Source organism: Berghia stephanieae, chromosome 2 (genome assembly GCF_034508935.2).
Source record: "Berghia stephanieae isolate SIO BIC M18660-M18661 chromosome 2, UCSD_Bste_1.3, whole genome shotgun sequence".
NCBI lineage: Eukaryota > Metazoa > Mollusca > Gastropoda > Nudibranchia > Aeolidiidae > Berghia > Berghia stephanieae.
In genome coordinates, this window is record NC_088361.1 from 48,162,965 (window position 1) to 48,190,464 (window position 27,500).

Here is a 27,500-nt window from a genome sequence, read left to right on the forward strand (position 1 = left end):
AATATTTGTTTGTGTCACCAGGCGACAGTGAATGGTCTTCAACTGCTCATTTTTTGTGTGTTTTTGGTCGTCCGCTAATTGTATACAGTGTCTTGTTGACCAAACCCCCTCTTAATGAGCTTGATGACACGTACAAAACCTACTCACCACCCACACTGTGTTGTTTTGTCACCAGGTCGTGACAGGAAATGGTCTTCCTACTGGTCATCTTTGTGTAGATTTGCTTGTCGCTTCGCTAATCCAGTGTCCCGTGTCTTGTTGACCAAACCCACTGTTGTTTATTATTACTCATGGATTAGTGCTTGATGGCACGTAGCAAAACCTATCATCACCCACACCTATATTTGTTTGTGTCACCGCCACAGTGAATGGTCTTCCCTACTGCTCATCTTTTTGTGTGTTTTTTGGTCGTCCGCTAATCTCGTATACATTGTCTTGTTGACCAAACCACCTGTTGTTTATTATTACTCATGGATTAGTGCTTGATGACGTAGCAAAACCTACTCACCATCCACATCTAGTTTGTTTGTGTCACCAAGTCGTGACAGGCAATGATGGTCTTCCCATGCTCATTTATTTTATGTTTGTTTGTTTGTTTGGTCATTTCTCTGTCTCTATGCATCTCTCTTAGGGAGGTGGTGACAGGATTTAATACCTACACATTAATGTAATGTGTTTTTTTCCGGTGTGTGTGTGTGTGGGGGGGGGGGGGGGGGGGGTATGGTGTTGGGTTGTGGCCGCTAATCTCGCGTACAGTCATTGTCTTGTTTAACCAAACCAACCTGATAGTTGATGAGTAGATTAGTGATCTAATCAGCTTGATGACATGTAGCAAAACCTACTCACCACTCACACCTATCTTATTTGTTTGTGTCAGCAGGTGACACATGCTTAATTACATGCTTCAGTGGCAATGTAATAAATAAAGGGCTCACAGATTTTTTAAATCTTACTTCTTAATGACATATAGATATAGGAGCTGCAAAAATAGATACAAAATAAATAAATAAAAAACGTAACTGCATGAATGAATAAATAAATAAATAAATGGCTCAATTAAATATATAAATGAATAAATAAATTGATAAATAAATAAATAATATATAAAATATCACTCATTAAATGAATGAATTGATTTTAAAAAGTCAATTTAAAAGATTGTGGAAAGCAAAAGCAAAATGTGTCTTTTTTTGTAAATAACACAACGAGAGAGAGAGAGAGAGAGAGAGAGAGAGAGAGAGAGAGAGAGAGAGAGAGAGAGAGAGAGAGAGAGAATAACGATTTTATTTTCATTTATGCGCGTTTTTGTTTCGGCAGTTTTCACGATAATCCGTTATTTCTATGAAAACCTGTATGTTTACATTATCATATGATTATCATTATGACCTACTCCAATAAATTATATCCTTAATGGCAACACCTGATGTATATTATATCAAATTGGTATAAATCAAATAATTTATCTTATCTTATTCTTAATGAACTGAACTGTTTTATCATCAACTCCACCTGTGACATGAATATGATTTATGATATATGATATTATTATTATTATTATTATTATTATTATTATTATTATTATTTTATTATTTTATTATTATATTATTATTATTATTATAATTATTATTATTATATTATTATATATTATTATTATTATTATTATTATTATTATTATATTATTATTATTATTATTATTATTATTATTTATTATTATTCTTATTATTATTTATTATTATTATTATTATTATTATTATTATATACTTGAGAACCTCACGCTCATGAGGGGAAATTTAAGTTGTCTTCGCCCGGACTTTTCCTTCTTCTTTCCTCTTTATGCGGCTATGTGGTTTTAGTGGTTTTGACATTCGCTTTCTGATCGGAAGGTCTTGGGTTCGAGCCTCGCCTCGCTCGGCCTCGCTTGGCGCATAGTTGAGTCCTTGGAGAAGGCTCTTTACTCACACTCTATCACTGTACTCAGGTGCAAAATGAGTACCTGATCGTTAACAGCATTGTCTCTGTACGAAAAAAAAATGTTATATCGCCCAACAGGCGTCATGTCCCGTCCTAAATGTTAAATGTTGTTGTTGGCCAGGGACCCCTTGTAAAGCGCTTTGAGCACGTTTAATGGATGTTGCGCTATATAAAAGCTCATTTTTTTCTTTACTTCTTTCTAGGGAGTCATGGTGGCTCAGTTGGTAGAACAATCGCGTCACACTCAAAGGACCAAGATCACCCGGGTGCAGTCGAGATATATCTTTTTTTTCCGACCACCCCCCTATCCACCCAGCAATAAATGGGCAGCTGGGTCTGTTAAATCTGGTGGAAAGTACTTTGTGATAGACTAGCGTCCTGTCCTAAGGGTCGGCAGCAAGCAATTGCTATTGTCCGTTTTACGTTATAGAAACCGGGATAAACTCGGTACCATGGTTCTTACGACTCTGAAGGAATTCTTTTTTTTTTTTTTTGTTTTTTTTTGCATTCTCTTTTGAACAACTCAGTTATTGTCCTCTGAACAACAAATATAAAAAAGTACGTTTTAGAATTTTGGCCATAAAATTCGCCTCAAATATCATTCGATTATAATGACCTCATATTGCCAAAAGCTCTCAAACATGGGACTTACAGGACATCTTCAATGAAATCTCGGGTTGATAATTTTGACACGACGAAGGTCATTTTAATCGATGGAAATATGAAAAAAAATAAAATATTTTGGCATTTTTATTTTTGGCCAGAAAAAAAAGTTTACTTACGATACGTCAGTGTGTGTGTGTGTGTATGATCAATCGTCTCTGAAAAATAATTGAACTTTTATGTAGCGCACTATCTACTAAATGTAGTTTTACAAGCAATACTGGTGAAGATACATTATCAAATTTTTTTTGGGGGTTAAATTGAGCTTTATATAGCGCAATATCCACTAAGTCCCTTGCCAACAGCAGCATTTAACATGGAGGACAGGTCCAAAAGCAACACTAGGTTTTCAATCTGTTCAGCTAATTATCTGATTAAATAAGTTTTATTTACAATTATTATTTTTTTTTTTTGCTTAATGATGATGATGATGGTAATAATAATAATAATAATAATAATAATAATAATAATAATAATAATAATAATAATAATAATAATAATAATAATAATAATAATAATAATAATACATGTAATAATATAAATAATAATAATAATAATAATAATAATAATAATAATAATAATAATAATAATAATAATAATACATGTAATAATATAAATAATAATAATAATAATAATAATATTTAATAATAATAATAAATAATAATAATAATAATAATAATAATAATAATAATAATAATAATAATAATAATAATAATAATAATAAAGGAGCACAAACAAACAAATAACAACCCAACAACCCCCCCCCCCCCCCCAAAAAAAAAAACAACAAAAGAACAAAAAAAAAAAAAAAAAATAAGAACAAGAAGAAACAAAAAGGAATAAAATAGTATATAAATAAACCAAAACAAGTAGAAACAGCCCCACCTCCCCCTTCCGCCCCATACCCCTCCAAAAAAAAAAAAACAACTAAAAAACAAAAACAAAACAACAACCCCCCCCCCCCCCCCCCCCCGCATTACACACACACGCACATAAAACAAACCAACAAATACATAGAAATATACAATCTTAAATCATTTCCTAATTCCTCTTAACTGTTAACTCAATTTTTCGTCCAACACGAATTATAAAGAGTTAAAAATATTATTATAAGAGGATATAAAGCCTATAGAACATGTCATTTCATTTCGTTTTAAATGGAATTTATAGTTTTTCATTATCTGTGCTGTAGTATAATTCGATACCGTGCAATCTGCTCACTCTGTAAAGTTGATACAAGACTTCCAGACTTGTAATTCAATCTGAGCCATAGCATTCACAAATATGTAACCCGCCTCCTATCAATGGTATTATCTCATATATTTTTACATGCTAAATTGAATTTATAGCCAAAGAATCTCGCACATAGGTTAATTCTATGTGTTATTACACTGACCCCCCCCCCCCCCCCCCCCCCCCGCTTCCCCCACCCCCCAAAAAGGGTATACAAAAAAAACCCCCACAAACGCACAAAAACAAAATCAAAAGCAACTTTAGTTTTAAAGAGGGCAATATTTATTGATCGTGTTCAAAAGCGGTTTACAAAGGGTCCCTGACCAACAGAAACATGTCGTAAAGTGTAGAACGAGACATGACGCCTGTAAGGCGATATTACATTTTTTTTTCCTAGAGAGACAACACTCGAACTCCGGTCCTTCCACTCCGAAGGCGAGTGTCACGCCACAAGACCACAAAGCCGCACAAAACAATGGCTAATAATATCAAGTAAATTATGAAGTGAGTAGGAAAGTGCCAGAAGACAATAGAGAATAAAAATTTAGCGGCGGCAATGGGGGCTCGAACTTGCGACCTTACTGGTACGACAACTCCGCCTTGCCGTGGAGAGCGTGACTTTACCGTATAAGCTATCCGCCACTCCAAAACAGTGGATGTTCGATCATTAAAGGGGTGCAAACTACAAATTTATATTTCTGATGGATTCACGTTTAGATTCAATTTTTAGCAACTGTTTCATTCCGACAAAATACTGGGCTTAGGCGATGGGGCACTTAGATTATAATTGGGAAACAAAATGAAGCAAAGAAATAAAGAAAAGGCGGGGAGTGGGGGGGGGGGGGGGGGCTGAACGCTGTTCAGAAAATAGGCACACGCACGAGATGTAATGAGATTCCCCATTATCAACATGTTGAGATAAACAGAATTTAATGGCTTTTAAGACAAATTTCATGATAAAATATAGATATATAAATAGCGAGACATCCCTCCCTCCATCCACCCCCACCCCTTAAAAAAGGAAATAACAAAACTAAAAACAAACCCCAACAAAAACATAAAAAAATAACAACTTCCGTTGTTAAATTAATGGTAGCCATGAAACATGTCAATCACCTGTTTATTTTTCCTCTGGCTTTTACGATTCAGTTCCCGGTATTCTATAATATTATGTTTTCAACAAATTATAATTTATTGTAAACAATGGTATATTATTATAACATTTACCACGATATTGGAGTCAGTCTACATGAATGTTTCAGGCCCTTACAACCATCGTCAGGAGTGTGTGTTACATGAGTTTGAGTTTCTGTTTGTTGTTTGTTGCTGTTGTTGTTGATGATTGTTGTTATTAGCATCATAAGATTCAATAAATAATCGTATATCTATAATACAGACCATTTTCCATAAGCCATCTGCTATTCACAGACGTTTTCAGGGACATCGAGTGATTTTTTAGGATTATTTTTCCTCTTGTATTTTTCTTTCTGTCTTTGTCTGGTTACAGTTTCATGAACACTTTTAAAATATTTTTCTCTTTCACAATGGGAGCGATCTATATTCATGTTTTCGTCCAACCTAGTCATCGATCACATGATTTGTTGCTGTACAACAATTGGACATTTTTCAATAAATGTAAACACGTTTTGTTTATGAAAATTGTAAACATACCAAAGAGCCATGCTGATCAAAATGACCAATTGTGAAGTTGCATATTTCTCAAATTGTGAACGCATTAAATTTCACTATGTGGGTTATTTAGAGCACACCTTGCAATGTGACCAATGACCTCGATCACGTTGACAGGTAATATAGATCATCCCCATTTTTCACCTGAGTTACAGAAGAAGAGGAAGGTAGCCGACATGTACTTTTTTGCAGGTCTGATAACCTAAATGGTTATGGGCTCATTATTGTAATCAGGTGTAAAACGAGTACCTAGCCGTTAACACCGTTGTTTCCGTCCGAAAAAAATTGTAATATCGCCTAACAGACGTTATGTCCCATCCTAGCTGTTAAGTGTTGCTGTTGGCCAGGGACCCCTTGTAAAGCGCTATGAGCACGTTTAGTGGATATTGCGCTATATACAAGCTAAATTAAAATTGTAATGGATGTATCCTCAAACCAAGGCCGAATATTTTCGATTTCGACAATGTTACATCAAGAACAAACTTGTGTCGGGTAATCAGACCTGTAAATAATACGTGTTTGTCGGGGTAGTCCAACCTCTAGGATCCTACCTCACATCTACACCTGTATAGTCATCCTAACAACAGAGGCACGATGTAGAACAAACGAACACAAACACACATACACACACACATACACACACACACACACACACACAGAGAGAGAGAGAGAGAGAGAGAGAGAGAGAGAGATAGAGAGAGAGAGAGAGCGAGAGAGAGAGAGAGAGAGAAAAAGAGAGATAGATTCTCAAAAGAAAGAGAGTGCAGAGAGGGAGAGAGAGAGAGAGTGAGAGAGAGTGCACAGAGAGAGTAATCTTCAAGAGGGAGAGCAGAGAGAGAGAGAGAGAGAGAGAGAGGAGGAGGAGAGAGGGAGAGACAGAGACCTTCAAGAGGAAGAGAATGAGCGCGCGCGCCACACACACACACACACACACACACAGAGTGTGTGTGTGTTTGTGTGTGTGTGAGAGGGAGAGAGAGAGAGGGGGAGGGAAAGAAATATCTTCATGAGGAAGACAGCAGAGCGCAGAAAGATCTCTCTCTCTCTCTCTCTCTCTCTCTCTCTCTATATATATATATATATATATATATATATATATATATATATATATATATATATATATATATATGAGAGAGAGAGCGAGAGAGAGCGAGAGAGAGAGACACACACAGAGAGAGAGAGAGAGAGAGAAAGAGAGAGAGAGAGATAGAGAGAGATAGAGAGAAAGAGAGAGAGAGAGAGAGAGAGAGAGAGAGAGAGAGAGAGAGAGAGAGAGAGAACCACAAAGAGCCTTTAAGTGGCTTGTGTAAAAGGTGTGTGTACAAATTTTGTGTGAACGACCACTCTGCTATCTCTCAGGTCTCAGGTACCAGGGCAGGTCCAGCTAATACCAAATCTAAACAATAATGCCCAGGTAGGTAGCAGGTCACCAGGTAGTCAGTCACAGCGACAGAATATTAATAATATGTGACTCACCCTCTCAAACAGGTATTGACATAATAGGGAAGAAAAGTCATGACATCACACCATCAACATCTCAAGTAAGAGAGTAACCATCCCAAACATCAAAAACGGACGCCCACCTGTATTCGTATTTCCCTTCCACCCACTGCCCGACTATGGAATATCCTCCCAGCTGACGTGGCTGAAAACGGTTGCCAACATGCCTTCACGCGGTTGCTAGAGCTCACATCGTGACTTTTTAATCTATGTATTTTTTTTATTAGTAATATGTTTTTATTAGTAATACGTTTTAACAAGTTTACAACGTAATATCCTTCAAACTGTGGAGTGATCCTCGCTGATATTGGAGGTTTCCACAAGAAGAAGAAGAAGATGAAGAAGAAGAAGATAATGCATCAAATCCCCTCATCTTTTGGTTCCTATATCCTTGGGAGTGTGTATGTAACCAGTTGTTCGGAGTACTAATAATGAATAGGTTACATAAAGGTGGCACAACTACTTCAGTAACAGGATGTATAGGCAGATTCTTAGGATAACAGGACGTGAAAGAGCGAGGATGTGTGGTCTTTATTGACGACCATCATATATTATTTAGACTAGAAAATAAGGTACTATCACTCTGACACCAGACGATGAATTAGTTACACAATGTATGTATCCAGTCCTCCTGGGGAGTGGTTTTACACTTCCAATGAAATATGAACCCGCTTTTTGACATCACACTTTTCTTCCCTGTATTATGTAAAGGTCAAACAGTCACTGAAAATGGGGACGATCTAAACTATTTCTCCAATGTGCTCTAGTCATTGGTCACATTGCCAACTGTGCTCAAAATGGCCTTCTTTTTCTTCAAGTACCAAGTCTGTGCCAGACATCGGTGATCATGGTACGCCTTTCATTTCTCTGATCAGAAAATGGCCTACCTACAATAATTTAAAAAAAAAGTGTTCACAGTTTTCGAAAACATCCAACATAAGTTGTTTTGTTCAGCTTGACTCGAGGGTATGTTTACAATATTCATAAACAAAGCAACGTGTTACATTTATTTGGAAATATCCAATCGTTGGGCAGAATCAAACCATGTGATCGATGGCTCGGTTGGACGAAATACTGAATACGGATCGCTCCCGTTGTATTTTGGGCGGCGATTATGAAATTTGAGATACATTTATATAATATTGATGATATGCGTTTAAGCAAAATCCTCACATCTCTGTCCGCTAGATGACTAATAATAATAATAATAATAATAATAATAATAATAATAATAATAATAATAATAATAATAATAATAATAATAATAATAATAATAATGATAATACATTTGTCATCCTCCCCCCCCCCCCCTCCTACTTCTCTCTCTCTCTCTCTCTCTCTCTCTCTCTCTCTCTCTCTCTCTCTCTCTCCCCCTCCCCCCCCCCCCCCCTTCCAAAACTAACAATAAAAAAAAAAAACAACAAGCAATCTAATTTGTGAAGATATTTTTCACCAGAGGTTTAATTACCCCTGAGGTTAACTCTTCAGTTAGTTCCGAATCAACAAAATGACGCACCTTACAGATTGAACGGATTGAAATTCAACGCCGTCCAGCGAGACAAATCGTCCCCATATTCTTGCATTCCTTGTTGCTGGTTTGGATTGAAATTGGAACCTGACGAATTAATAATGGAGGGTCAACGTGAAATCCCCCACCGGCCATTTATCATGGGGTTCTCTTCTCCGTTACCCGCTAGGATTAAAAACGCTGTGAGGGAGATACGCTATACGCCTCTGGTTGTCTCCGGTTATTTACTTTTGGAACAGCGCGATGCGATACGCGTTCTGACGTCCAAGGGACAATAAATAGGGTTAATGCTAGAAATTTTGGTTTCTTTTGTTTAACTCTTTATGTCCCCCTTTTTGTCTTTTGGCGTGTTGTTGGGTAATTTGATAGTGGAATATCGAATTGATATAATATCATCGTGAAATAATAATAATATGATGTTGGATCAATCATTCATTCCTCTTTTGCCTTCACCTATCAGTCGATTAAATTGACCTTCATCTTGTCTTTAACAAAGACAAACAAACAAAAAAAATAATAGATAAAATGAAATAAAAATTTCAAATAAAAGCAACAAAAAGCAAAACAAAACAAAAAAGAAAAAACCCTACCACCACCAACGACAACTAAATAACAAAAAACAAAAACAAAACAAATCCAAGATAAACAATCAAAACAAAACAAACAACCCCCCCCCCCCCCCCCCCCCCCCCCCCTAAAAAAAAAGAAAAGAAAAAAGAATAAAATAAAGAATAAAAAAAAAAAAAACCCAATAAAACAAAATAAAACACAAAACTATCTCAAACCTTAGACTTCCCTTGGACTGAAAGTTTCCTGAGAGTCCCAGGTTTAGAGTCTATGACAACATGAAGGCCATTTAATCAATCGATATTTTTAAAGGCGGGTTTTCTGGCTAAAAGTTTTAAAATGTGTGCGTGTTTTTTTTTTTGTTTTTCGTTTTTGTTTGCTTTTTTTGTCTTTAAAATTCTCCAGTATTGTCTTTAGATTTATGAAATATGCGTCAAGCAATGCCAAACAGCTGTCAACAAGTAACTTGTATGAGAAATAAAAACATATCCTGCTTTTGTCTCTATCAGTTATTAATTGCGACAATTCTGCTTGCACTGACAAAAATCAAAATGTCATTTAAAAAAAAAAATTAGCCAGAGATATTTTAGTTCAAATTTTATGAATTACAATAAGTCGGAAATTGTCAAAAATAAGAATATGACACTCTGAAGAAATCATTAATTTATTTATCAAAGAACTCTTAGGTTTAAGATTTTGTGACATGTTGTGAGGTGAGACATCTCTCAATTCGTCGATATTTTAAGTAAAATTATTTCTGGCCAAAATGAGAAATTGTGTTTTGTCTGTGTTTATTAGGGCAGAATTGACAATAATTATTAATTGGTTGGCCATATTTGTCATTTGTCTCCAAACAATATTATTTTTATTATTATTATGGCTATATCCACATGGGGTGGCTGTCACAGGGACACACACACACACACACACACATACACACACCTCCACTGATGGGACACACACACACACACACACACACACACACACATACGCACACCGCCACTGGGACACACACGCCGCCATTTTCATCATTTATCATTGACAGTGACGTCAGTTTTCCGTTGTGACAAATTGTATTAATAGATCTAAAAATATAAATGTTTAATATATCTATAAAAACAACAAAAACCCAACAAAATTTTAAGTGTCTGCCATGCCTCTTCACAATGAAATCAGCTTTCTGCTTTCGCTTATCGTTAATATTTGATGACATTCTTTGTCTTGTCTTGCGGCTATGTGGTCTTGTGGTATGACACTCGCTTTCGGATCGGAAGGTCATGGGTCCGAGCCTCGCTCGGCGAATAGTTGAGTCCTTGGAGAAGGCTCTTTACTCACATTCTCTCACCGTACTCAGGTGTAAAATGAGCACCTGGCCGTTAACAGCATTGACTCTGTCCGAAAAATTGTAATATCGCCTAACAGGCGTCATGTCCCGTCCTAAATGTTAAATGTTGCTGTTGGCCAGGGACCCCTTGTAAAGCGCTTTGAGAACATTTAGTGGATATTGCGCTATATAAAAGCTCAACTTTTTTTGTGTGTGTTTGTCTTGTCTTGAGATTGAGCTTGAGCTTTTATAAAGAACAATATCCACTAAATGTGCTCAAAGCGCTTTACAAGGGGTCACTGGCCAACTGCAACACGTCATGACGCCTGTTAGGCGATATTACAATATATTTTTTTTTCAACAGAGACAACGCTGTTGACCGCCAGGTACTCATTTTACACCTGTGTACGATGGGTAAGAAAATGTGAGTAAAGAGTCTTTTCCAAGGACTCAACTATGCGCCGAGCGAGGCTCGAACCCAGGACTTTCCGATCCGAAAGCGAGTATGTCGTTATACCACAAGACCACATAACCGCACAATACATTATACACTTAACCATCAATATATATCTGTCAAGATTGGAGCTATAAATTATAAGAAAATTAAATCTGATTGCATGACGCAACGATCAGGTCAAATGATCGATCTCCCCCCCCCCTCCACACACACACACACACACACACACACACACACACACACACAAGCACACACATTCCCAATACAGCATGAGATGAGCGAGTTGATATTCCAGGCTATTTCACGCTATATATTATTATCCCCCGTTATGATCAAGGAATTGGGTGATATTTCGTATGACCCTATCAATCAGCCTTTGATATGGAGAGATTGAGATGTAATGATGATATTACAAATTATACACTTACGTGTTAAGGAGTGGCACTGGATTATGTGGGAGTCTAGGAGATGGGGTGGAAGATAAATAGATTGATAGATATATTAGATAGATAGATAATAGATAGATGGATAGGTAGATGGACGGATATATATATATATATATATATATATATATATATAGATAGATAGATAAATAAATAGATAGATAGATAGATAGATAGATAGATAGATAGATAGATAAATAGATATATAGATAGACAGATAGATAGACAGATAGATAGACAGATAGATAGATGGTCAGGTAGATAGATAAAAGATAAATAGATGGATAGATGGATGGTTGGCTGGATGGATAGATGGATTGATAGATCAATAGATAGATAGAAAGATAGCTAGATAGATCGATAGATGGATTGATAGATAATCGATAAATAGATAGATAGATCAATAGTAGGATATATATATATATATATATATATATATATATATATATATATATATATAGATAGATAGATAGATAGATAGATAGATAGATAGATAAATAAATAAATAAATAAATAAATAGATAAATAAATAGACGGATCGACGGATGGATGGATCGATTTCTACGTCACGGTGATGTTTTGGTTAAGCGGCTTGCACTGTAGTACATACAAGAGAGATGTTTGTCTCTAAACATGGTTCTCCAAAATCAGTAACGAACCAATCTTTTCAGCTTACATCTGTGGGTTTTTTAAAAAAATTGAAATATTTGGAAAGAGGGCATTTGTTTATTTTATTACAGCTGTGTGCTTTGTTTTTTTTTTTGTTTTTTTTTTTTTTTTTTTTTTTTTTTTTTTTTTTTGTTATTCGTAAACAAATCCATTAGAAGAGAAGTTTTGTGAATGGAAATTTTTGTGGACTTGAACCCGAGTTTAAATTGGCATCAAGTGAGATCCTTTCTCTAGAGTAACCATTAGTAAAATGGAAGTTCACTTAGAATAAGAAACGTTTAATAAAGAAAAGTAATAAGGTAGGATTTAGAGGTGTTCAGAGCCGAAAGATAGCGAGTGCGGCAGGAAGGCGGCAGTACAGGGCGCATGTGTAATCACAAAATCCCCGTAGAGACCCTGAAATCCAAGCTGAAATCCCCGTAGATAGATCTCTGACGCAACAAACAGGCGAATGTGATTGAAACACGGTCCGGTCAGCTGGCAGCTTTATCGCCTAATTGAATATTTCTACAGGTACAATGTTGATGGTCCCTTTACAGGCTGGATTCGATTTCAATTTCGCACATAACAATTTTCACGTAGAGACGGAGTACAGTACTTGCAATTGGGCTAGAGCTTCAGTGAAACTCGTCCAAGTTGCTTCTAGGGTACTGCTTACTTGATGAAAAAGGTTAGAAATCCGAGTGTTATAACTCGGTAAAAAAAAAAAAAAGCCAACTATCACAGTGAGTTAAGTACCAATTCATAGCCTAAGAATTCCGATGTTTTTAAAAAGAACAGTATTGTGCAATAAGTTTCGTATGGTGTAACAGGATCGAGTGCGCATGCGTGAAGTTCTGTTTTAATGAATTTTAACAAGTTTAAGTATTCTCTGATGTTGACAAAACAAAACCAAAAAATAAATAAAAAATAAATAAATAAATAAATAAATAATTGAAAATAAATAATAATAATAATAATAATAATAATAATAATAATAATAATAATAAATAATAATAATAATAATAATAATAATAATAATAATAATAATAATAATAATAATAATAATAATAATAATAATAATAATAATAATATTAATAATAATAATAATAATAATCATAATAATAATAATAATAATAATAATAATAATAATACCCCCGTTTGGCGGTGAAAGAGTTAACAGCCACAGACACAGACACTGACTGGCCACATCAGACAGACAGCGTTGATGACTACAGAGATATCTAGGACGTTTGTTTGAGTCCATGGAGAGATATGGCCCAACACCTGTACCCGTGAAACACCCCGAGTTCCATGTCGTCCAATAATATCCATAATATTATACATACATACCTATACCACCAAAATCATGGCCTTTATCTTTGGCTTTTTATATTTATAGATCCCCAACCTCATGAAAAATACGGAATCTTAAAGAGAAGTGAAAGACAGAGCTGCCTGCTGGAAATGTTTAAAAATTCGTAGTTTCCAAGGGAAAAAAAGAAAAGAAAAAGTCACTATAAATGTGACCCCTCGTCTCAAAACAGTATTATGTCTGGATGATTAAGATGCTGAAAATTGAATTTATAGCTAGAAATATCAGAGTTACGTTGAGTTTTTATGCTTTATTGTGGAGAATGAATGTTATATTTTATTGTGATGATTATCGATCATTCAAAGTTTTGACCAGTTTAAATTCAATTTGACTTTATAACATCTTAATCATCCCGACATAATACCGTTTTGAGGCGAGGGGTCACAAATAGCTTTAGAAATACATAACTTGTCCTCAACATGGTCCGAAAATGCTTCAAAGTCCTGAATATAGAATCTAAGGAGCTAAACGTTCCTTTTCAACCATATTTATTGACTCAAAGAGGCGAATGCTGGCCGCTCTGTGGCTGGGAGTCGAAAATTCGTAATTCGTATATATATATACACACACACACACACACACACACACACACACACACACACACACACATATCTTTGTTTTTATGCGATGGGGGCGGCTGAGCTTGGAGGAAGGGAGGGGTGGGGGAGAGAAGGAGGAAGAGTAATTGACCTCACACTGCACTATTCTGATAACACCCCAATAAGTCAAGAATTAATTCCAAAATAGACAAACACAAACAAAGAATGGGAAATATGAAAATAAACGAAGACACGTCTACATTATAAACTTGAAGGAACGCTTAAAGTAAACGAGTAGTTTAGTTATCTAGAATAATATGATCTCCCAACACCTGTCGTGTAACATCTTAGTCTAGAATTCTACAGACTCAAACCCAACCCAAAAAAAAAAAAAAAAAAAAAAAATACTTATTACCAAATCGAAATGTTCACTTTCTTTTTTACTTTGAAATACAAAGTATGAAGAAGCAGAAGTAGGACACAGACGGATAGACCGAATTTTTCATAGAAAGGTGATTCGGTGCGTGGTATATTATGATTGCAGTCTAAGTGATAAAATATCAGAGAAATATAGAAGATATATGTCGGAAGTAATACACTTTTCTTTTAATTGGAGATTAAAAACGTTTTAAATTGGCAGGTCCGCCTGTTTCCTTGGAGTCAAGGGAGATAATTTGGGGGGTTACGGACGCGAAAAAAATATAATAAATCCAAGCTCATTGAATAAATCAAACTGGCAGGGTTGTCAGAAAAGCCGTCTGCCATAAGTGTCTGAAATGGGTTGAATTGACGTTTCCCTTGTCCCTTTTCTAACAATGTCATCGCATCCCTCTCCAGTCTAGATAGACGCTTTGCTTGTGTGTCTTGTCGATATCCTCACTGACTATACAGGTTATCTCCCTTTATCAAAAGTTATCTACCTTCTTTAGAACTCTTTTTCTGAAGTGGAGGATAGTAGGCCGGCGTAGGGATATATTTATACTTCTCAATCAAGAGTAAACTCTTACACATGTTCCTAGATTAATACTGTTGATGGCTTTTCGAATTCAATAAATAAATGAATGAAATTGAATGAGAGAAAAAAAAATCATCATCATCATCATCATCATCATCATCATCATCATCATCATCATCATCATCATCATCATCATCATCATCATCATCAACAACAACAACAATAACAACAACAACAACATGTTATCTACCTTCCTTAGAACTCTTCTTCTGAAGTGGAGGATAGTAAGCTAGATGGGCCTGCGGAGGGATATATTAATACTTCTCCATCATATCAAGAGCGACACTTAAACAGAAAGGCATCTATATTAGCTCACTCAATCCTAGAGATTTTTGCTACTTTTCAAAATTGGAAAAAATGTATTAATAGTGAGCATGTACATGCATGAGCGTTGATACTACGCCTATAATTTTTCTCAGAAAAATGTAATAATAAATAGGCATGGGGTCAAAGTAACCCGGATAAACTACGGATATAGTCGGTGTTAGGGTTGAGTGAGTTAATACTGTTGATGACTTTCGAATTCAATAAATGAATGAATGAAAATGAATGAGAAAAATAATATTCATGTATAAAAATAAATAAACAACAACAACAACAACAACAACAACAATAACAACAACAATAACACAACAACAACAACAACAACAACAACATTTCGGGCTCAGTCAAGGCCTTCTATGTAGCTATATAGAAGGCCTTGGCTCAGTCCTTCTTCAGCCACTAGTCATAAAAATGTAATGACAGTGCGTCTGAATTGAAGAAGAAAAAAAAAACCCTGAGCATTTATAGAGGGCGATATCCACTAAACGTGCTCAAATCGCTTTACATGGGTCCCCAACCAACAGCAACACTTAACGTGTAGGACATGCGCCTGTTTGGCGATATTTTATTTCTTTGCCGACACAGACAACGATTATGTACTTTTCTTTTTACACCTGACTACGGTGAGAGAATTTTGAGTAAAGAACGTTTTCCATGGACCCAACAACGCGCCGCTCAGAGCGAGATTCGAACCCAAGACCTTCTGATCCGAATGCAATGTCTTACCAATGGCTAACATAGCTGCACAGAGAAAGAAAGCAAAGCAGAAGTATAGATATATTATTGAGCTTTATATAGCGCAATATCCACTAAATGTGCTCAAAGCGCTTTACAAGGGGGCCCTGGTCAACAGCAACATTTAACATGTTGGACGGGACATGCCGCCTGTTAGGCGATATTACAATTTTCCGGACAAAGACAACGCTGTTAACGGCCAGGTACTCATTTTACACCTGAGTACGGTGAGAGAATGTGAGTAAAGAGTCTTTTCCAAGGACTCAACTATGCGCCGAGCGACGCTCGAACCCAGGACCTTCCGATCCGAAAGCGGGTGTCATACCACTAGACCACATAGCGCACGTAGATTAGTTTAATTTTTCTCCGATACCCTCCCTTTACCCCCCCCCCCCTTGCCCTTGTCTACCCAGCAGTGAATGGGTAGCTGAGTCTTTTAGATCTGGCCGAAAGTACTTTACGATAGACCAGCGTCCTATCCAAAGGATACCAAGCAATCACTATTGTCCGTTTCACGCTATAGAAACCGGGATAAACTCCGGCTCCATGGGCCAAATATCTCTGAAGGACAACTTTCTTTTCTCTCTTTGTTTAAAATTCAAAACGCGGCTATGTTGTCTAGTGGTATGGCACTAGCTTTCGGATAGGAAATTCCTGGATTCGAACCTCGCTCATCGCATAGTTGAGTCCTTGAAAAAGGCTCTTTACTCATCGTTCTCAGGTATAAATTGAGTGCCTGGTCGTTAACAGCGTTTTCTCTGTCAGAAAAAAAAATGTAATATCGCTTAACAGGCGTCATGTCTCGTTCTTTATGTTACGTGTTGCTGTTGGTCAGGGACCCCTTGTAAAGCGCTTTGAGCATGTTTAGTGGTTATTGCTCTATATAAAAGCTCAAGTTTTTTGGGGTTTTTTTTCTCTGGAATGAAATTTTCCTTTTCAGCAGAGAACCTATAGTAACCATAGATAACACTGGTAGTCTGTGATGGTAACCCTCTTTCTGTTTTAAGTAAGATTCACTGAGTAGAAGACACCTTTGCAGCCCTGCAGCCGGAACCAAAAATACGTAATTATACCGATTTTTCGTAATTCTAGGCAGGTCTGCATATTAAAAAAAAAGAGCAATATCAACTAAACGTGCTCAAAGCGCTTTACAATGGGTCCCTGTCCAACAGCAACATTTAACATTTAGGACAAGACATGACTCCTGTAAGGCGATATTATAATTTTTTTCAGACAGAGACAACGCTGTTAACGACCAGGTACTCATTTTACACCTGAGTACGATGAGAGAATGTGAGTAAAGAACCTATACCAAGGACTCAATTATGCGCCGAGCGAGGCTCGATCGAACCCAGGACCTTCCGATCCGAAAGCGAGTGTCATACCACAAGACCACATAGCCGCACATATTCTGTACCATCACAGCAAGTATGGGATGGGTTTGTGTTGCCCCAGACGGTTGTATTAATGAGATATGTCAGCTGCACCATAGCGACCACATAACTATTTCCCGTGATATGGACCATCCGCCGGCGGGGTCAGGGGCGGCCATAACAAGAACTACAGAACGACGCGAAATAGAAACGTACACACTGACACTATATTATATTATATTTACTAACATGCAATGTGCTTGGGTCTTGGCGTATAACATTTTTGGTGGTTGAACTCTTGTCGTGTATATTGTTGTTTGGTGATCATCGTTTTTCTTCGTCTTATAGATTGATTGGTTGATTGATTGATTAATGATGATGATGATGATAATGATGTTGATGATGGTGACGGTGATGATGATGATGATGATGATGATGATGATGATGATGATGATGATGTGATGATGATGATGACGGTGATGATGATGACGGTGATGATGGTGATGGTGGTGGTGGTGATGTTGATGATGATGATTTAATTGAGCTTAAAATAATTGAGTTTTATGTTGCGCAATATCCACTAACTGTGCTCAAAGCGCTTTACAAGGGATCCCTGGTCAACAGCAACATTTAACATGTAGGACGGGACATGACGCTTGTTAGGCGATATTACAATTTTTCGGACAAAGACAACGCTGTTAACGGTCAGGTACTCATTTTACACCTGAGTAAGGCGGGAGAATGTGAGTAAAGAGCCTTTTCCAAGGACTCAACTATGCGCAGAGCGCGAGGCTCGTACCCAGGACCTACCGATCCGAAAGCGAGTGTCATACAACTAGACCACATAGCCGCACCACCACCACCACCACCATCATCATCATCATCATCATCATCATCATCATCATCATCATCATCATCATCATCATCATCGTCGTCGTCATCATCATCATCATCATCATCATCATCATCATCATTACCACCATCACCATTACCAGCATCATCGACTTCCTTATCATCCTCCTTTTTCACCTCTTCCACCACCACCACCTCCTCCACTTCTATCTCCTCCCAGCCCCCCCCCCCCCCCCCCCCCATCTCCCTCTCTTCACCATTATTGTCAAAACCATCACCACCACCATTATCAACATAATTACCATACCAAAACACCAATGATTATTATTATTATAATGAGACATGGCCGCAAACCACAAACTATGCACATCTTCCCCCCCCCCCTTCCCCCCCCCCCCCCCCCCCCGCCCCTGCCCACCCACACTCTAAATACACACTGATCAATCATCAATTTGTCCAGTCATCAATAGTAGTAATCAAGCATCCTATAATATCTACAACCAGCTACTTGTCACCAATCACAGCCCAAGGCAATTCGCACCAATTTCACACCACCCCTTTGAGCAGGGCTATTATTTAACAAATAATGTTTATTACACTCAGTGTTGCCAATAGGCTTCAACAGTCGTGACGTCACTTCCCTCCTAATGACGCATAGTAACTCAATAACTGGTTCTAAACTACCGGAACAATGAATGGCGGACGCCCTTATGAAATACTTCTCTGACGAGCATAACAGTGAATCCTGAGGAGAAAAACATTATAAGTCTGATCATGTTTTGACTTTTATACATTCTGATCACATGACATCTGAAAAAGTTCTATCCAGCATGAAGAATAATAGTTTTCAATTTGTTGTGTCACTTGTGAGTAATCATAAATGTCTTTGAAAACCCGATAGCTGTCCGTTGTATTGGGTACAACTAGGGGGCACAACCGTTGATCAAACGCATTCCCTTGATAGAATGAATGAAGTTGACGTCATTTAGCTCTTTGTTATTGTTTTAGACTGCTGGTAAGGTGATTAATTATCATCAGTTAAAAAGTCCCGTCAACAGACGATAAACGGAAGGAGTTATTCATAGTTTTGTGTGTTAGTACAATTGAACTGGCCGGCATTATAGGTGACATTTTTTTTACCATAACGCATGACATCGATAATGAATTGAATGTCTAGTTCAGCTATGATTAAAACGTCTGTTTTCATTTGATGTGGGTTACCCTGGCAGGGCTTCCTTCTTGAAATTTTAAAAATTCGTAGTTTCCATGGGTGAAGGAAGAGGATGATGATGAGGTCGTATAGAGAATAGAATGATTTGAAAGTTGACAGAAGATTTACACACAAATAATAAAAATAAAAAATAAAAAAAATATTAAAAAACAAAAACAACAACAAAACAACAACACAAAACAAAACTGGAAGATGTCGTCTTGTCCCCTCCCCCCCCCCCCCCCTTACCACCACCAACCTCCCCCCCCTCCCACCCCCCCCCCCCCCCCCCCCTCCTCGACATGTCGCCTTTTCTCCCTCGACTCAATCAATCACCGAGAGTTGGTTCTACATTTTACAACCAAATACCGCCCCTTAATCGACTGTCACCACCGAGTCATAGGTTAAATTAAATTCGGGCTCAACTTTTTATGTTAACAAAATATGTCATAGTCTCCGCCGTTCCCCTTCGTGGTTTCCGTGACGTGTCTCATTATCCTACATGCTCAGCGTTGCTGTTGGCTTGGGGCACCTTGTAAATCGCTTTGAGCACATTTAGTGGAAATTTACCTATATCAAAAATTAAATGTCTCCTCTCTCCAACCCCCACCCAATAAACCACATGGTGAATGGTAATGGCTGCCATCCATATGTATGTCCTTTTTCTATAGTAATCAAGACCGAAGGGCTAGAGCTCAGGTGGTCGCTGATTCTGATAAGTAAGTAAGTATAGTAATCAAAGTACTAATAAATAATTAAAATGAAAATGTTGCTGCTTGAAGCTCGAAGGAAAAAATAACGATAAGTATTGAATTTATTATTAGACGATACTGTGGACGTTTCGGGTTTCCTCTTTATCAACAAAACACGATTTTAGTTTATCCATCATCGTGTTTTGTTGATAAAGGGGAAACCCGAAACGTTCACAGTATCTGTCTTCGTCTAGTAAATTGAAGCTTACAATTCAATACTTATCTTTATTTAAAAATAAATCAATAAATAATAATCTCAAGAATATATTATTATCACGAATTGACAACATAATATTCATCCAACCTAACATACAAGCCCTAGTATCAGGCTACAAGTTGACGAAGGCTACGCTAACGCTAGTTGCATTGTGACATCATTTTTTGGTTGGTGCACCGTCTAGGGAGTTGTCGGTAGTATTGCTCAAGGGAAAAAACAAAGCAAAACACGAAAAAAAAAAAAGAAAAAAAAAAAAAAGAAAAAGAACAAAACTAAAAAAATTGAGCGTTCATATAGCGTAATTTCCAAGTAAATGTGCTAAAAGCGCTTTACAAGAGGTCCCTGGCCAGCAGGACACGATATGACGCCTGTCAGGCGATATTACAATGTTTTCGGACAGTGACAACGAAATTAACGGCCAGGTCCTCATTTTACACACGAGTACGGTGGGAGAATGTGAATAAAAGGTTTTTCCCAATGACTCATCGAGCGAGGCTCGAATCCAGGACCTTTCGATCCGAAACCGAGTGGCATATCACAAGACCACATAGCCGTACAAAGGAAACAAATGATTCCATTGGTTGTACTAATGAATACAACTCACGAATTGCTGTCTTTGGTCGTTGTCGCCTTCTATTTTGACGTCATTGTTCGGTCAGTGTTAGGCAATGATTGCACCGACGTCCACTTATTTGCAGGTCTGATAACACAATTCATTATGGACTCATTGCTGTAATCAAAATCTAAAAATACAAAAAAAAAAAAAAAAAAAAAAAAAAAAAAAAAAAACCCAAAAAACCCGCAAACTATTGTCCATTACAACAATGTTAAACTAAGCCCATAATGATTGCCTTCGGGTGTCAGACCTGCATATATGTGAACGTCGGCCCAAACCCATTTAATAGAACAACTACTCATCTACTAAAATAAAACAAATTTCAATTTCAAATTCTGAGAGGTACCTACGAAAGTACTGCATTAAATAACTATAAAGGTATAATGTATTCAAGTTAGAATTGGAGGTATGTATGCAATGTAGGTGTATGTAGTTGTGTTGTTGTCCCAGTCACTTGTCCACTGTGTAAACCAGCAGGGCCCTCAGAGGGTAAACCACTATGTAAACCAGACCTGCCTAGTACAACGAAAAATTCGTAGAAATACGAATTGTTGGCTCCAGCTACAGAACTGCATAGGTCTCTTTGACTCAATAAATCTTGTTGAGAAGGAAAGTCTAGCTTCTTAGAATTTATATTCAGGACTTTGGAGCATTTTTTGGATCATGCTGAGAGCAAATTGTTTATTTCTAAAGTGGATTTTCAAAAATTCTTTTCCTTTGGAAACTACGCATTTTTGAAATTTTAAATTGAGCTTTAAAAAAATAATTAAAAAATTGATCTTTATATAGAGCAATATCCACTAAATGTGCTCAAAGCGCTTTACAAGGGGTCCCTGGTCAACAGCAACATTTTACATGTAGGACGGGACATGACGCCTGTTAGGCGATATTACAATTTTTCGGACAATAGCAACGCTGTTAACGGCCAGGTACTCATTTTACTCCTGAGTACGGTGAGAGAATGTGAGTAAAGAGCCTTTTCCAATGACTAAACTATGCGCCGAGCGCGAGGCTCGAACCCAGGACCTTCCGATCCGAAAACGAGTGTCATACCACTAGACCAAATAGCCGCACAAATTTTTAAGTTGGCAGCTCTGGAGGAAACCAAACCACACCGTCCAATCTACAGAGATCTTGCCTAACTGGCTCCTTAACTCAGGCTAGAATGAGATAAGAGAAATTTGGGTCCCCACATTCTGATTACTATTCTGAATACAAAAAAAAATAAACCCAAAAAAAAAAAAAAAACAATCTCACGTATTTAAAATTTTGGCCAGAAAGCTCGTCCTTTATATTATATCGATCGATTAAAAAGACCCTCATCTTGCCAAAAACGTCTTAAATCAAGGACTTCATGGAAGGCCCAGGTTTGAGAGGTTGTTGGTGAAATGAGGGTCTTTTAAATTGATCGATATTTGAAGGACGAGTTTTCTGGCCAAAATTTTAAATACGTGTTTTTTTGTTTTTTTTTTTTGTTTTTTTTTTTCTTCTTCTGAAAACCGTAGTACTGAGTACCTACTTTTATTGGTGATATCTTTGATGACGTCGTACGCACACTACAACCACATAACCTTCACGTAATAGAATGTGTGAAGATGACGTCACTCGGCTCTTTGATAGATATTATTGTTGATTAATAATGATAATAATAATAATAATAATAATAATAATAATAATAATAATAATAATAATAATAATAATAATAATAATAATAATAATAATAATAATAATAATAATAATAATAAAAAGAACGAAAACAAAAATAATTGAGCTTTTATATAGAGCAATATCCACTAAACGTGCTCAAAGCGCTTTACAAAGCGAAGTTAAAACCATACCGATGAGCCACGCTGCATCTATACAACGGGCACAACTTTTGCGTTATCAGTTAAATGTTGTTATTGGATGGAAAACACGCGATATGTATCCAACTTGATACATGATTGGGGGGGGGGGGGGGGGGGGGGGGGGGGGGGGGGAGGGGCAGACCTGTGGGGGAGAGGGGGAGGGAGGGGGGGGGGGAGGGATTAAGACTGTGGAGGATGTGGATCGGGGTAGAGATAACCCTCCACCTTATCACACTAGAGTTAAAGCACCAGGACAGCAGCACATCGGTTGTTTTGATCTTGTCCTGGTCACTCACTGCCTTGGAGACGGACATTTTTTCTGTCTTTCATTGACAAAACACTTTTTTAAAAAAATATATATTTATTTTAGCCAGAAAATAGTCTCATTTTTTGTTCATGTACCGATTGATTTAAATTACCCCTTACCCCCCCCCCCCCCCCCCCCAACTTTCCACAAAACCTTAAACATGAGATTTCTTTCGGAAGATTTCTTTGTCTACGTTTTTTAGAAGTATCAGTTTTAAGACTTAAAAAGATAGGGTTATCTTTTTTTTTTTAATCTGGCCAAATAAATTAATAAATAAAACAACGACGACAACAACAACAAAAACAAACAAAGAAACCAAAAAAAAAAAAAAAAAAGAAAAAAAAAGCAAAACAAAACAAAACAGAATAAATAACAAGGAAAAACAAAAATAACAAAGACAAAACAACAACAACAAAAAACAACAACAAGCAAACCAACAATAACAAAAAGAACAAAGCTTGTTTTGACAATGTTTGGTGGTATCGTCAACGGTGATTTATTTGAACCAGCAGGGGATCTGAAATAAACAAGCAGACATCTCGCCCAGTCAATAGTTTCACAATGACTGAGGCTGGGAGATGTCGTATAGAGCAGTAAAGTTAGGTGCCCCAAACGTAAACAATAACAAGTTGCTAGTGATTTCCGTTAGGGACCGGAATAATTTACGCACAATATAGGTCTCCCAATTTTGTAGTTTGAGTTGTAGGCAATACACTTTCAGTATTGAAAATATGTTTACATAAAATCTAACAGTTGCAGAAATAATAATATAAGGCTAAATTATTATGAAAATCAGGCTCCGAATAATTCTCGTTTTGTTCACACCAGCGCAATAATTTGCTCTGGGCTAAAAATAGATAGACTGTAACTTTTGATAAATTTTAGAAAATTTTACCTTTTGTTCCATAAAATATCCATATCTAGACATTATTTGATGCATGATCGAGTATTTATGAATATGTGTTTCTTTTGCCACCTAACAGCCAAATTTTAAAGGTTATTTTTTTCTATTATTTACATTGGAACGTGAGCTGTCAAGACAGGAACATGTGGTTTGCCACGTGCTTCTCGACCTTTGTTTACGTTTGGGGCACCTAACTTTACTGCTCTATAATCCAACCAGTATCGAATTCAACTTGGACCTGTCGGGACAGGAAGACAAATTACGATTACTACGTTGTCCAGCTTGGTTGATTTACCTTGACTTGTCTGTCAATAAAGTGGCAACGACTCGTATCCTATGTGTGGATATTATGGTCCTGTCGTAGTGGTGACACGAAATAATGGATGGATATCAACTCATTTTTTTAGAATGAGATTGGTTGGACATAAACAATTGATTATCATGGTGGTAGTGGTGGTGGTGGTGGTGGTGGTGGTGGTGATGCTGATGATGATGCTGCTGATGATGATGATGATGATGATGGTGATGACGGTGATGATGATGATGATGGCGATATTACATTTTTTTTCGGACACAGACATTGCTGTTAACGGCCAGGTACTCATTTTACACATGAGTACGGTGAGAGAATGTGAGTAAAGTGTCTTTTTCAAGGATTCGACTATGTGCCGAGCGAGCTTCTAACCCAGGACCGTCCGATCCGGAAGCGAGTGTCATACCACTAGACCACATAGCCGCACAATTATTGGCATGATTTAACATTATTGTAATGGATATTATTTTGCGTTGGTTTGAGAGTATTTACATTGCAAGAACAAGTCCCTAACATTCATATATATATATATATATATATATATATATATATATAATATATATATATATATATATATATATATATATATATATATATATATATATATATATATATATAGCACATTCTAAGTGATGGAACAACACATTTAGTTGGTCCAGCATTCGTCTTGAACACACCACCAATCTCATGTGTCACCGTTAGAGTTCTGTGACTCAGTCAATGCTGTCACTGTCACTCCCTAAGGAGGAAGAAGATAAACAATGGTAGAATTAGAATCCATCTGCACTCGCTTAACCTCTTTATTTGAGTAAGAGATTTTAATGCCTAGCGAATCGCTCATTTTATTCTCTTTATTCCGGTGATTAAGTTACCGAAAAAGTCGCTAGGCCGGTCTTCTTTTCTTTCTTTTTCGTGCCAGGAAATGGAAAGATTCCTTTTCACTACTAATGAACGCATTTTGTGTGTAAACAGGTTTTACACGAACCCACTTATTTTCACTGGTCGCTAAGGAGCAACGCCATTTAATGACATACACGCCTCCATTATTGAAGAATGATGAAGTGTTTTCAGAGAAGATTAGGGTGTGCGGTGTTCAAGGGGGATAAAGACACACGAGTACCCTGAGGCGATCAGGAAGTTTGTTCTCTTGAAACAGCTAATTAAAACTAGAGGTGACGTCATCGATGACTTATTTTCTTTAAAAAATGTGACAGGAAAAGAAGAAAAAAAAAATAGACCGAAATTCGACATGAAAGAGTTAAGAACCCGTGTGTAAACAAACAAACGTGAATTGTCGAGATCAGAATCAGAATCCCGTATGAAAACACACACGATAGGTGGTGACGTCTACGTCTTGTTTTGATTTCCACTCCCTTATAATTATAATGCTACTTGAAGCTAGAAGTAGAAGAAAGATAGAGAGATTCTCATTCGCCTATGTGGTCTAGTGGTATGAAACTCGCTTTCGGATCGGAAGGTCCTGGGTTCGAGCTTCGCTCGGCGCATAGTTGAGTCCTTGGAAAAGGCTCTTTACTCACATTTTTTCAGCGTTGTCTTTGTCTTTGTCTTTGTGACATCACTTAACAGGCGTCATGTCCCGTCCTACATGTTAAATGTTGCTGTTGACCAGGGACCCCTGTAGAGCGCTTTGAGCACATTTAGTGGATATTGCGCTATATAAAAAAATCTTTTAAAATAATAAAAATTCTCTCATTCATCGTCTTGTGTGTCTCAATCATCGAATTTTGTTGACTAACGGGAAACCCCTGAAACTTTAAATAATCTTCCTTTGTAAATTGAATGGAAGCGTCTGTACCATAATCTATTAATGTTAATTATATATTAACCAATAATATTTCCCAAATATTCTGTACAAACGGCATTCATTCCGTTTGACCTCCATGGAGTCTGATGTAAATTTCGTTACGAATCCTACTGCCAGTTATGTTCTAACCCCCCCTCCAGCCCCCCCCCCCCCCCCCAAAAAAAAAATAAAAAAATAAAAATAAAACAAAAACAAAAAAAAAAAACAAAAACCAACAAACAAACGATAAAAGAGACAACACCAAACAAGAATAATACAAACAATAAAGACAACAACAAACAAAAATAAAAACAAAACATAACCAAAAAAACAAACAAAACAAAACAAAAGAAAAAGTCCCCCCCCCCCCCCCACCAAAAAAAAATAAAATAAAAATAAATAAATAAATAAATAAATAAATAAATAAATAAAATTAATAAATAAATAAATAAATAAATAAATAAATAAATAAATCAACACGTTTTTAAGTATTTGGCCAGAAAACTCGATCTTCAAAAATGGACGGATTAAAACGAAACTACCCTCATGTTGTCAAAGACTCTCTCAAACCTGGGACTCCATTGAAAATTTCACTGAATTACCAGCTTTGAGAAATTTATTTTTGAAAAGGTGAGGGTCATTTTTGAAGGCCGAGTTTTCTGGCCAAAATGTTTAAAACGTGATATTTCAGCGTCCGGTCGGTAGTACATGAGTAGGGTTTGGGTTTTTACGATATCTCATTGGTGGAGACGACAGTATTTGGTTAGCTGTGAACTCCGCTAGGTCAACAAATATAGGCTCATGTTACTAAATCGTGTTTAGTGTAAGACATCGTGTGTGTCCGTGTGTGTTTGTGTGTGTATGTGTGTGTGTGTGTGTGTGATTGTGGAAAGTGTGTGTGTGTGTGTGTGTATTTGTAAAAGAGATTTACATATAAATAGAATGAAGTTGACGTCACTCGGGTCTTTGTTATTGTTTTTTGCCACCCACGTTTATGAGTAATTCTCGGACTTAATTGTATTAACAAGACTACAAACGTTCAAGGTAACACATAGTTTTGTGTGTTGGTCCGTTATACTTCCGGATGGCAATATTGTGAGCTTCTTAACCAAGCGCATACTATCTATAAACAGAGAGAAATAGAGAGATAGTTACTCGTATTTCGAGAGATTGAGAGAGAGAGAGAGAGAGAGAGAGAGAGAGAGAGAGAGAGAGAGAGAGAGAGAGAGAGAGAGAGAAAACAAAATTTAAAAAAAAATCCCTTTATTCATCCCCAAGGGGAAATTTGTCTCTA

General features: G+C 36.9%; 1 protein-coding gene across 8 annotated transcripts in view; it reads right to left on the minus strand.

Moving 5' to 3' along the window:
* LOC144965055 (fibroblast growth factor receptor-like 1) overlaps positions 1 to 27,500 on the minus strand; it is a 145,492-nt gene that overhangs the window by 60,475 nt on the left and 57,517 nt on the right. For 3 of the 8 annotated variants that reach the window (XM_078899944.1, XM_078899943.1, XM_078899948.1), the window contains one exon: positions 11,361 to 11,393. The exons of the other annotated variants lie outside the window; for them this stretch is intronic. The gene's annotated coding sequence lies outside the window, so the exon portion shown is untranslated. The remainder of the gene's footprint in view (positions 1 to 11,360; positions 11,394 to 27,500) is intronic. 8 annotated transcript variants of the gene reach the window in all.